This window comes from Triticum urartu, chromosome 2A, assembly GCF_056163025.1.
Source record: "Triticum urartu cultivar PI428250 chromosome 2A, HENAU_Tu73, whole genome shotgun sequence".
Taxonomy (NCBI): Eukaryota; Viridiplantae; Streptophyta; class Magnoliopsida; order Poales; family Poaceae; genus Triticum; species Triticum urartu.
Window position 1 is genome coordinate 492,925,013 of NC_141874.1, and position 12,567 is coordinate 492,937,579.

Consider the following 12,567-nt stretch of genomic DNA (forward strand, 5'->3'; position numbering starts at 1 on the left):
ATCACTTTAGCCGTAGCATTGCTTGACTTGACTGCCGGCGCTATACCAACAGCAAAAAAGTGGCAATAAGAGCATGGAAGGCCCATTCAGACAGTGGGCGCACCAGTACGATGTACCTCCACGGACGCATAGAGTGGTGAGGGAGGTATGGTTGCCCAGAGCAACAAATATCCAGGCAGCATATGTGGATTACGTCCCATTTTTGTTCTCTTTAGCCACCTTTCCCTATGTGAGAACAACAACCGATCGACCTGGTCATTCTCTATTGCGTTGTCTTGCCTTTCTACCCTCCTTCAACTAAGAGATACGAGACTCATTCCTTAGCTACTGATTTTCCCCTTTTCAACCTAGACGCGGGTTCGATGCCTACTCTCTTGGACAATACAGTCTCCCTTCCTTTCCTTATTCAACCCAGACATGGATTAGTCTGCATGAAGTAAGGTTTCCTTTAATAGTGCAAGTTAAGTTTTTCGTCTACGTGACCAGCAGAGCAGAGGATAGCAAATTGGGAAGATGGTGGAGTGGGAAAAGATACACATGCAGCGATGTGGCAGACGGGGCAATAGAACAAGGGTATGGTTCGAAAAGAGGTAGCATACCTGAGGGTCGGCGGGAGGTGGTTTTGCTCGTGGTCGTCGTCCTCCGCACACACCACGGCAGCGAGCTTGGGGACGAAGGCCATCCTGCATGGGCGCTAGGTCTGAGAGGACGGCCTTGTCGTCAGTGTGTGACCTCGCTCCCCGAGGAGTGCGTCAACGCTGCACGTCCTTTTCTCCCCCGACGGATCCGTGACCACCAGTGAGGAGGGACAGGGAGGCCGTCTTTTTTAGATCTGGAGAGAGGGTGATAGTATGAGAAGCAAGTGGGTAGCCGTTAGCAAGAAAGCGCTGAAGCTCCAGCCTATATATCTTTTTTATACTACTAGTACTAGAGGTGTAGTAGTGGTAGAGTAGTTTATATTTTCTCTGCATACAGTACCAGTTAGTCATGCTTCAAAATTGAATGGCACACCATTAAAAAAATAAAGTCGAGAAATAATGCGGCACTTCGGGCCAACGCGGCCAGATCGCATTTTGCACGAGAAATGACACACCATGTTTCGTTGACATGTGGTCCCGTTCCAACATGTGAGTGAGACGTCGGTGAGTCCTTTTGTACAATTTCTGAAGGCACGTCTATGTAGACCGGGGCGCCTCTTCGTGTACCGTGGCAACCGTCCACCGCCTCTTCGCCTTCCCCTCTCAATTTGGAACTGTTGTCGCATGCTCTTACTCCCTCCTCCATTTGCCTTCACCCTTCCTTCTGCCATTGTTCGATCGTATTCTCCATGGAGGGAACAAGCCAGAAACGACCCTGTTATTCTTGCCCCGATCTGAAAGATGACGTGGTGGAGGAACTCATTGATCGGTGCGACATCATCAACTCGGCTAGCATGGCAGGTTCGTTCAAGACCATTCTCGACTCAACTAATAACATCATTACAAGGAACCCAAGGGTCCAGGAGTGGTTTGATCTCCCTTATCTTCTTTGCTATAAGCCTGTTCGCATGGGCGCGGACGACGGAGGCCTCGCCTTGTGCAAGTTGATGCCGCTTGATAAGGATGCGTGTGATGTCAAGATGCCATCACTTAAGGGTAAGGCCTGGGGCAGTGCAAATGGAGATTGGGGTGTTTATATTGGGTACAATTGCGAGTGGGAACTTGTGAATGTGTACACTCGTCAGCGGATTCCACTTCCAAAAATCTCAGAGTGCCCTGAGGTTAAGCACACAGATGACCTACGTATGTTCAAATACGATCATGGTGGTTGTCGTCTACGGAAGATAGCAATTTGTCGAGTTCCCAACTGCTCTTGGAATTATGAGAACTATGAAATTGTTGCTATCTTCGACAAGCTTGTTGTCGTCGTTACTGATTCCGCGGTCCGTCCATGGATATTGCTCAAAAATCAGTTTCTGTACACGGATGAGTACTGTGATGCAGTTGAATACGAGGATCTTGTGTTTGCTGCCTCCACTCGTGGCACTGTTTTTGCATGGGATCCTGGTAGTTTCAGTAGATTTGTCTTCCACTGTAATTATAATTGTTTCATGCACATGCATGTGGGTTAGCAGGTTTCCCTTTACTAATTAACCTTCTTCTGTTTCTAAGGTCCTGTGAACATTCCACCACCTATACTTGAAAAAAAATTATAACCAAGGGGGACATGACGATGGTGATGATCACGAGCATGAGGACGAGCATGACTTTCATACTCAGTGGCGCCTGTCAACTAATTTCGATGGATCACCTCTTCTTGTCTGTATACAGTGCACTGAGATGTTACTACTGAGGGAGCACGTGTTGTCTCCCATGGTCACCCTCTTCGGACCTATTCCAACGCCCGTTGAAATGTCTTCGAGATGGATACTAGTGTGCTAGCGCCAACACCTTCTCCCTGGTACAGTATTGATAGTCTTGGAGAAAACTCGCTCTTCCTTGGAGCAAACTATGCAATGATGGTGAAAGGCGATCCAGCTGTTGTTGACACAATGTTACTACCATTTATGAGAAGCAACTGTATCTATACCTCGGACATTGCAGTGTTTCCCTACACTGGTCCTGATATATGCCGCTTCAGCCTAGATGATCAGTCCTGTGTTGCTCTAGATATTGACAATAGCTAGCCCTTCCCAGAGCACCTATGGTTCAACGCAAGCGTTTCCAACACCGAGGATTGGTTGAGTTGAAGTTCATTTCATCGCTTGTTATTTGTTGTGTGATGAAAACTTCAGTATTTACTAGAATGTTTTGTTGGAAATAATCTCTAATCCAACATGTATCCTTGTTGTCATTGTGTATTGATGACTTGTTGTATGTAATGAATGGTACATTTGCAAATGCATGTCATAGACTCAATTTATGAATGGTTTTCGAGTCACTTCTTGGAGTGTGAGTACCGTAGTAGTATAGCCAGCATCCGGTTAGTATATGAAGTTGCCACATCACATAGAGCTAACCTGATATTGGAGTATGCTAGCCCTCCACCGGAGCGCCGCTTCAAATGGCGGACGAAGTGAGAGGTCGAGTCACCTTGTGTCCAGATCTGAGATGCCACGTGTACCAGATGAATGACTCCAAGTTCGACCACCGTGATGCTAGGTGCGAGCCGAGGAACACTGTTGGAGAGACCCCCCTCATAATTTTCCTACATTGTTCGTTTGATTCATAGGATAGAATGCTATAGGATTTTTTTCCTATGTAATCATGTTTTAATTGGCAATCTAGCATCCACTCCAACTTTTGTTTCACTTCCCTTGTTCCTACGAAGAGAGTACTTGCTCTAAATGATGTGCCGCTGCACGAGCTGCCTATATTAATTAACCATGCTCTAAAAAGGTGGATCAGCTTTGGCTATAGTAGTACTGTACTAGGTTAGTAGATGACCTTGAGGTTGGCTCTTCTCCTATTCCGGGAGTCGAACAATAATGATGGTACTACAGTAGTACTTTTGGCAATCTGACACCAAATGAACTGCTGCACGTCCACCGCTTGTAAGCAAAAGTTTCTCCTCATCCTGCCAGCCACCGCGCACACGTTGGCGAGGGAGAAGGTGTAGCAAGAAAGCTTCTCGTCGTTCTGCGAGTTGACGGGACACATCAAAGTTATTTATTAGTACTCTCTTCAAAAAGGGCCGACCATGTCCATGGCTACCATCCTGTGCTCTGTCATTGAGTACATGCACTATTCATGTGCCATCGAGGAGAAAAAATATTGCATAGTACTAGGTGCCATCGAAGTGCACAACTCACTTACGCACTGCATATCTCCATTTTCTTGCATGACACGCCACCTTGATGCTAGATGTCCCGCGTGTCATGGAGGCATACAGTATGATTTTTAAAATGGAGGCATATAGATGTCCCGCGTGTCGGCAAAAGTATGAACAAAGCTCATGTCTTAAACGAAAGAGTGGAAGAACATAGATTCCCGATGACTGAGAAGGAGCAACAAACCTCGCGGTGGAGCGTTTGCACTGATAATATTTTATATTATTCAGCGATATAAAATCAACCAAATCTCTCCACGTTCCTGTACCATTCTATAGTATGAAGAATAACTTTGAATGTAAGCCATTGATTCACTCTATCCAATGGTCATAGTTGGAAAATCCAAACAAAACCAAGCATTGGATCAACTCTTTTAGCACTTAGATTGTTGTCGCCTGCCCACCTAGCCCACCTATATATCCGCTCATGTGTGATGACCACAGGAGCTATCCACTCAGACTGTATGTTAAAAAATAAAGGTCGATAACTAATGCGGCACCTCGGGCCAACGCGGCCAGATCGCATTGTGCATGAGAAATTACACACCATGTTTCATTCACATGTGGTCCCGTTCCAACATGTCAGTGAGAAGACGGCGAGTCCTTTTGTACAATTTCCGAACAGACGTGTAGGCCGGGGCACCTCATCGTGTACCATGGCGAACTGGCAACCGTCCACTGACCCTTCGCTTTCCCTCTCGATTTGGAACTGCTGTTGCACGCTCTTCCTCCCTCCTCCATTTGCCTTCACCCTTCCTTCTGCCATTGTTCGATCGTCTTCTCCATGGAGGCAACAGGCCGGAAATGACCCCATTATTCTTGCCCCAATCTGAAAGATGACATGGTGGAGGAACTCATTGATCGGTGCAACATCATCACCTCGGCTAGCATGGCAGGTTCATTCAAGACCATTCTCGACTCAACTAATAACATCATTACAAGGAACCCAATGGTCCAGGAGCATTTTGATCTCCCCTATCTTCTTTGCCGTGACCCTGTTGACTGGCGCGGGGATGAGGGAAGCCTCCCCTTGTGCAAGTTGATGCCGCTTGATAATGATACGTATGATGTTAAGATGCCATCGCTTGAGGTCAAGGCTTGGGCAGGCGCAAATGGAGATTGGGTTGTTTATATTGGGTACAACTGCGAGTGGGAACTTGTGAATGTGTACACTCGTCACTGGGTTCCACTTCCGAAATTCTCAGACTGCCCAGAGGTTGAGCACACCGGTATTCTACGCACATTCAAATACGATCATGGTGACTGTCTTCTATGGAAGATAGCAATTTGTCGAGTTCCCAACCTCTCTTGGCATTACAGGAACTATGGAGTGGTTGCTATCTTCGACAAGCTTGTTGCTGTCCTTCGTGGCTCGACTGGATGGATATTGCTCAAAAATTAGTTTCTATACACGGATGTATATTGTGATGCAATTCAATATGAGGGTCTTGTGTTTGCTGCCACCACTCATGGCACTATTTTTGCTTGGGATCCTCGTAGTTTTGGTACGTTTGTCTTCCACCATAATTATAATTGTTTCATCCACATGCATGCGGGTTAGCAAGTTTCCCTTTACTAATTAACCTTCTTCTTGTGTTTCCAAGGTCCTATGAACATTCCACCACCTATACTTGAAAAATTTTATAACCAAGGGGGAGATGACAATTGTGATGATCACGAACATGAGGACGAGGAGGGCCCATATACTCAATGGCGCCTGGCAACTTATTCTGATGGATCACCCCTTCTTGTATGTATACAGCCCACTGCTGATGTTACTACTAAGGAAGCAGGTGTTGTCTCCCATGGTCACACTCTCCAGACCTATTCCAACACCCGTTGCATGGTATTCTGGATGGATACTAGTGTCCTAGCGCCAAAACCTTCTCCCTGGTACAATATTGATAGTCTTGGAGAAAACTTGCTCTTCCTTGGACAAAACTATCCAATGATGGTGAAAGGCAATCCAACTGCTGTTGACACAACGTTACTACCAATTATGAGAAGCAACTGTATCTATACCTTGAACATTGCGGTGGTTCCCTGCTACCTCTTGAGCATGCGTTGGTTTTCCCTTGAAGAGGAAAGGGTGATGCAGCAAAGCAACGTAAGTATTTCCCTCAGTTTTTGAGAACCAAGGTATCAATCCAGTAGGATACCACGCGCGAGTCACCTCGTACCTACACAAACAAATAAGAACCTCGCAACCAACGTGATAAATGGGTTGTCAATCCCTTCACGAACACTTGCAAGAGTGAGATCTGATAGAGATAATAATAATAATAAGATAAATATTTTTGGTATTTTTATGATATAAATTGAAAGTAAAGATTGCAAAATAAAATAGATTGGAAACTTGTATGATGGAAAATAGACCTGGGGGCCATAGCTTTCACTAGTGGCTTCTCTCAAGATAGCATAAGTATTACGGTGGGTGAACAAATTACTGTCGAGCAATTGATAGAATTGAGCATAGTTATGAGAATATCTAGGTATGATCATGTATATAGGCATCACGTCTGTGAGAAGTAGACCGACTCCTGCCTGCATGTACTACTATTACTCCACACATCGACCGCTATCCAGCATGCATCTAGAGTATTAAGTTCATAGGAACGGAGTAACGCTTTAAGCAAGATGACATGATGTAGAGGGATAAACTCATGCAATATGATATAAACCCCATCCTTTTATCCTCGATGGCAACAATACAATACGTGTCGTTTCCCCTACTGTCACTGAGATCGAGCACCGCAAGATTGGACCCAAAGCTAAGCACTTCTCCCATTGCAAGAAAGATCAATCTAGTGGGCCAAACCAAACTAATAATTCACAGAGACTTGCAAAGATAACCAGTCATACATAAAAGATTTCAGAGAAGATTCAAATATTGTTCATAGATAATCTTGATCACAAACCCACAATTCATCGGATCTCGACAAACACACCGCAAAAAGAGTTACATCGAATAGATCTCCAAGAAGATTAAGGAGAACTTTGTATTGAGATCCAAAGAGGGAGAAGAAGCCATCTAGCTAATAACTATGGACCCGAAGGTCTGAGGTAAACTACTCACACATCATCGGAGAGGCTATGGTGTTGATGTAGAAGCCCTCCGTGATCAATGCCCCCTCCGGCGGAGCGCCGAAAAAGGCCCCAAGATAGGATCTCACGGGTACAGAAGGTTGCGGCGGTGGAATTAGGTTTTCATGGTGCTCTATGATGTTTTCAGGGTACGTAGGTATATATAGGAGGAAGAAGTAGGTCAATGGAGCCACGAGGGGCCCACGAGGGTGGAGGGCGCGCCCCCTGCCTCATGGCTTCCTCGTTGGTTGCTTGACGTCCACTCCAAGTCCTCTGGATCACGTTTGTTCCAAAACTCACGCCCCCGAAGGTTTCATTCCGTTTGGACTCCGTTTGATATTCTTTTTCTGCGAAACACTGAAATAGGCAAAACAACAGCAATTTGGGCTGGGCCTCCGGTTAATAGGTTAGTCCCAAAAATAATATAATAGTGTATAAATAAGCACATTAAACATCCAAAATAGAATATATAATAGCATGGAACAATAAAAAATTATAGATACGTTGGAGACGTATCAAGCATCCCCAAGCTTAATTCCTGCTCGTCCTCGAGTAGGTAAATGAGAAAAACAGAATTTTTGATGTGGAATGCTTCCTAACATATTTCTCAATGTAATTTTCTTTGTTGTGGCATGAATGTTGAGACCGAAAGATTCAAGATAAAAGTTTAATATTGACATAAAAAAATAATACTTTAAGTATACTATCTAAGCAAACATGTCTTCTCAAAATAACATGGACAAAGAAAGTTATCCCTACAAAATCGTATAGTTTGGCTATGCTCTATCTTCGTCACACAAAATATTAAATCATGCACAACCCTGATGACAAGCCAAGCAATTATTTCATACTTTTGATGTTCTCAAACTTTTTCAACTTTCACGCAATACATGAGCGTGAGCCATGGACATAACACTATAGGTGGAATAGAATGGTGGTTGTGGAGAAGACAAAAAGGAGAAGATAGTCTCACATGAACTAGGCATATCAATAGGGCTATGGAGATTCCCATCAATAGATATCAATGTGAGTGAGTAGGGATTGCCATGCAACGGATGCACTAGAGCTATAAGTGTATGAAAGCTCAACAAAAGAAAATAAGTGTGTGTGCATCCAACTTGCTTGATCACGAAGACCTAGGGCAATTTGAGGAAGCCCATCATTGGAATATAAAAGCCAAGTTATATAATGTAAGATTCCCACTAGTTTATGAAAGTGACAATATAGGAAACTCTCTATCATGAAGATCATGGTGCTACTTTGAAGCACAAGTGTGGAAAAAGGATAGTAACATTGTCCCTTCTCTCTTTTTCTCTCATTTTTTTATTTGGGCCTTCTTTCTTTTTTTCTTTTGGCCTCTTTTTTTTCGTCCGGAGTCTTATCCCGACTTGTGGGGGAATCATAGTCTCCATCACCCTTTCCTCACTCGGACAATGCTCTAATAATGATGATCATCACACTTCTTTTTACTTACAACTCAAGAATTACAACTCAATACTTAGAACAAAATATGACTCTATGTGAATGCCTCCGGCGGTGTACCAGGATATGCAATGAATCATGAGTGACATGTATGGAAAAATATGAATGTTGGCTTTGCCGATGTCAACTACATCATCATGCATGGCAATATGACAATGATGAAGCGTGTCATAACTAACGGAACGGTGGAAAGTTGCATGGCAATATATCTCGGAATGGCTATGGAAATGCCATAATAGGTAGGTATGGTGGCTGTTTTGAGGAAGGTATATGGTGGGTTTATGGTACCAGCGAAATTTGCGCGATACTAGAGAGGCTAGCAATGGTGGAAGTGTGAGAGTGCGTATAATCCATGGACGCAACATTAGTCGAAAAGACCATCGCTCGTCCCCGACCGCCACTCATAAGGAAGACAAACAATAAATAAATCATGCTCTGACTTCATCACATAACGGAGAATCACAAACTTCAACACAAGTATTTCTCAAATTCACAACTACTCAACTAGCATGACTCTAATATCACCATCGCCATATCTCAAAACAATTATCAAGTATCAAACTTCTCATAGTATTCAATGCACTTATATGAAAGTTTTTGTTGTGCCTAAAAGAAAATTACCATGCTATTCTAAAGGACTCTCTAAATAATATAAGTGAAGCATGAGATATCAATTATTTCTATAAAATAAAACCACCACCGTGCTCTAAAAGACATAAGTGAAGCACTAGAACAAAAACTATATAGCTCAAAAAATATAAGTGAAGCACATAAAGTATTCTAATAAATTCTGATTCATGTCTGTCTCTCTCAAAAGGTGTGTACAGAAAGGATGATTTTCGTAAACTAAAAAGCAAAGACTCAAATCATACAAGATGCTCCAAGCAAAACACATATCACGTGGTGAATAAAAATATGGCTCCAAGTAAAGTTACCGATGAACGAAGACAAAAGAGGGGATGCCTTCCGGGGCATCCCCAAGCTTAGGATTTTTGGTATCCTTGGATTTTACCTTGGGGTGCCTTGGGCATACCAAATCTTAGGCTCTTGCCACTCCTTGTTCCATAATCCATCAAACCTTTACCCAAAACACGAAAACTTCACAACCCAAAACTTAACAGAAAATCTCAAGAGCTCCGTTAGCAAAAGAAAACAAAACACCACTTCAAGGTACTGTAATAAACTTATTATTTATTTATATTGGTGTTAAACCTACTGTATTCCAACTTTTATATGGTTTATAAACTCCATTACTAGCCATAGATTCATCAGAATAAGCAAACGACACACGAAAAACAGAATCTGTCAAAAACAGAACAGTCTGTAGTAATCTGTATCAAACACATACTTCTGAAACCCCAGAAATTCTAAAATAAATTGATGGACGTGAGTAATTTATCTATTAATCATCTGCAAAAATAATTAACTAAATATCACTCTCCAATAAAAAAATGGCAGCAATTCTCGCGAGCGCAAAAGTTTCTGTTTTTTACATTAAGATCGCAAAGACTTTCCCCAAGTCTTCCCAAATGTTCTACTTGGCACAAACACTAATTAAAAACAAAAAACACAACAAAAACAGAGGCTAGATAAATTATTTATTACTAAATAGCAAGGAAAAATATTGGGTTGTCTCCCAACAAGCGCTTTTCTTTAAAGCCTTTTAGCTAGGCATTGATAATTTTAATGATGCTCACATGAACGAGAAGAATTGAAGCACAAAGGGAGCATCATAAAACATGTGACAAACACACTTAAGTCTAACATACTTCCTATTCATAGGTATTTTATAAGCAAACAAATTATCAAGGCGAACAAAAACTAGCATATGCAAGGAAGAAGAAAGGAATAATATTAATCTCAACATAACGAGAGGTAATTTTGTAACATGAAAATTTCTACAACCATATTTTCCTTTCTCATAATAATTACATGTAGGATCATAATCAAATTCAACAATATAGCTATCACATACAATATTCTCAACATGATCCACATGCATGTAAAGTTGACACAATTCCAAAATAGTGGCATTAACATTAACTAAAATCATGACTCTCCAAACCCTCTTTTATCAAAAAATTCACGAGATTGAAAATTCTCCAAATATGTGGGATCTAAAGTCCACACTCTTCCAAACCGACTTTCAATATTATTACAAACATTATTATCAATCTCATATTCATCATGAGGCTTAAATAAATTTTCAAGATCATAAGAAGAATCACCCCAATCATGATCATTGCAACAAGTAGTAGAAATAGCAAAACTAGCATCCCCAAGCTTAGGGTTTTGCATATTATAAGCACAATTGACATTAATAGAATTTATACTATCATCATTGCAATCATGCTTTTTATTCAAAGATCCATCATGAATCACTCCATTAAGAACTTCATCACAATTTCCAGATTCATGAATTTCAAGCAAAACTTCATAAAGATAATCTAGTGCACAAAACACCCTAGCAATTGGTTCATCATAATTGGATCTCTTAAAAAGATTATCAAGTTGATGAGGATCCATAAATCTTAGGTTCTATGTTTAGCAATGTCACATCCCTACTTCTGGTCTGCTCTGGGTTAGCTAGTCTTGTGTTGCATCATGTTTAAATTTCTCTTAAACCTGAAATGGGGATCAATAAACCCCAGCCCCCCCTGAAAATACCAGGTTCAACTGAAAACCATTTCAATGAATCCAAAATGCCCTTCACAAAAGTTCATCATTTTTGAATTGGTCTTGAACCTCTCCCAAAAATGGTGCACATTTTCTAGGCCATTCTGGATTCTTTAATTAAATTATATAGTATTGCATTTGGGCATTTAATTGCTAATAATATTTTGAATGCTCAAATAATCACAAACTGAAATGTTTGCTGTTGGAAATATTCCAAACAGTGACATGGAGCAGTTTCATGATTTTTGGAGATACCCTGTCATTTTTAATAAAGCCAAACACAATTACAGAAAATAGAAAACATAAAAGGAATGATAGAGAGAGGAGAAAACCTTACCTGGCGCTTACCTCCTGGCAGCCCACCTGGCCCAACTCCAGCTAGCCCAGCCCACCGCAGTCGCCACCGTCTTCAACCTCCTGCCAGTAGGCAGGAGGGCATGTGCCCGACGCGCGCCAGCACGCGCGCGCCACCTCCTGCTTGCTGCCGCCTTCCCGACGTCGCCCTGGAGATGCCACGCACCTCTCTGTCTCTCTCTCGCTCTCTGGTTCTCTCCCCCCTCGCTCCTCTGCTTTCCCTCCCCATGGCCGAGCATGCCCACCGCCACCGACGCCGTTCGCCGCGGCCAGAGCCACTGCCCCGCCTCTCCGTCGTGTCTAGAAGAACCGCCCCGTCGCCCTACTCCTCCTCGCCGAGCCGCACGGGTCGGGAAGCCCTGCTTCATCCTGAACGCCGCCGTATTCTTCCGCGGGATCCGGCAATCCCCATCGTCACTCCGTCGTCTGCAGGCCTTCCTCGAGCCCGACGAGTACTTCAATCGACGCGATGTGAGCCTCCGGTCAATTTCCCCCTAACGCCGCGTCCTTTTGCACACCGTAGCCGTCATGTTCATTGAGGCCGAAGCTCGGCCGAAGCTCACCTCCGCCCGAGCTCATCGCCGGCGTCAGTTCGGTGACCCTTTGGTCATGCTAGCATGCCCAACAGCCTCGTTAGCATGTGCAGCTGTCGTAGATGCCAAGCAACGCATGCCTTGCTCACCGTAGCGACGAATCCATCGACGCTCGAGCTCCGGTCGCCGCTGACCTCGACGCCGTCGTCGTTTCCGGCCGCCCCAGCAGGTGCTGCTTGCACCGTTGGATGCGCGCGTTCTCCAGCAACGCGTCGATGCCCTCCGCCACGGGTTTGGTCGCCCGTGGGCGAAACCCGAGCTGTTCCGCTATCACTAACCTCGCCGGCGGCTAACTCTGGCTGTGCTGACGTGGCACAGCCATTAGCAGCTAATTGCGCCATTAATTAACCTCCGGTGAAACTGACAGCCGGGCCCCACATCCTAACTAACTGGCTAACTAAACTAGATTAAGTTTAATCTAATTACCCTGGACCCACGCATCAGCATTGACTGTGCTGACGTGTCCGTTGACCAGGTTCCACCTGTCATTGACACTAAACAGCACTGTGTCACTAACTAGTGGACCCCACTGGTCAGGTTTGACCTGGACCGTGCCCCGTTGACCTGCTGA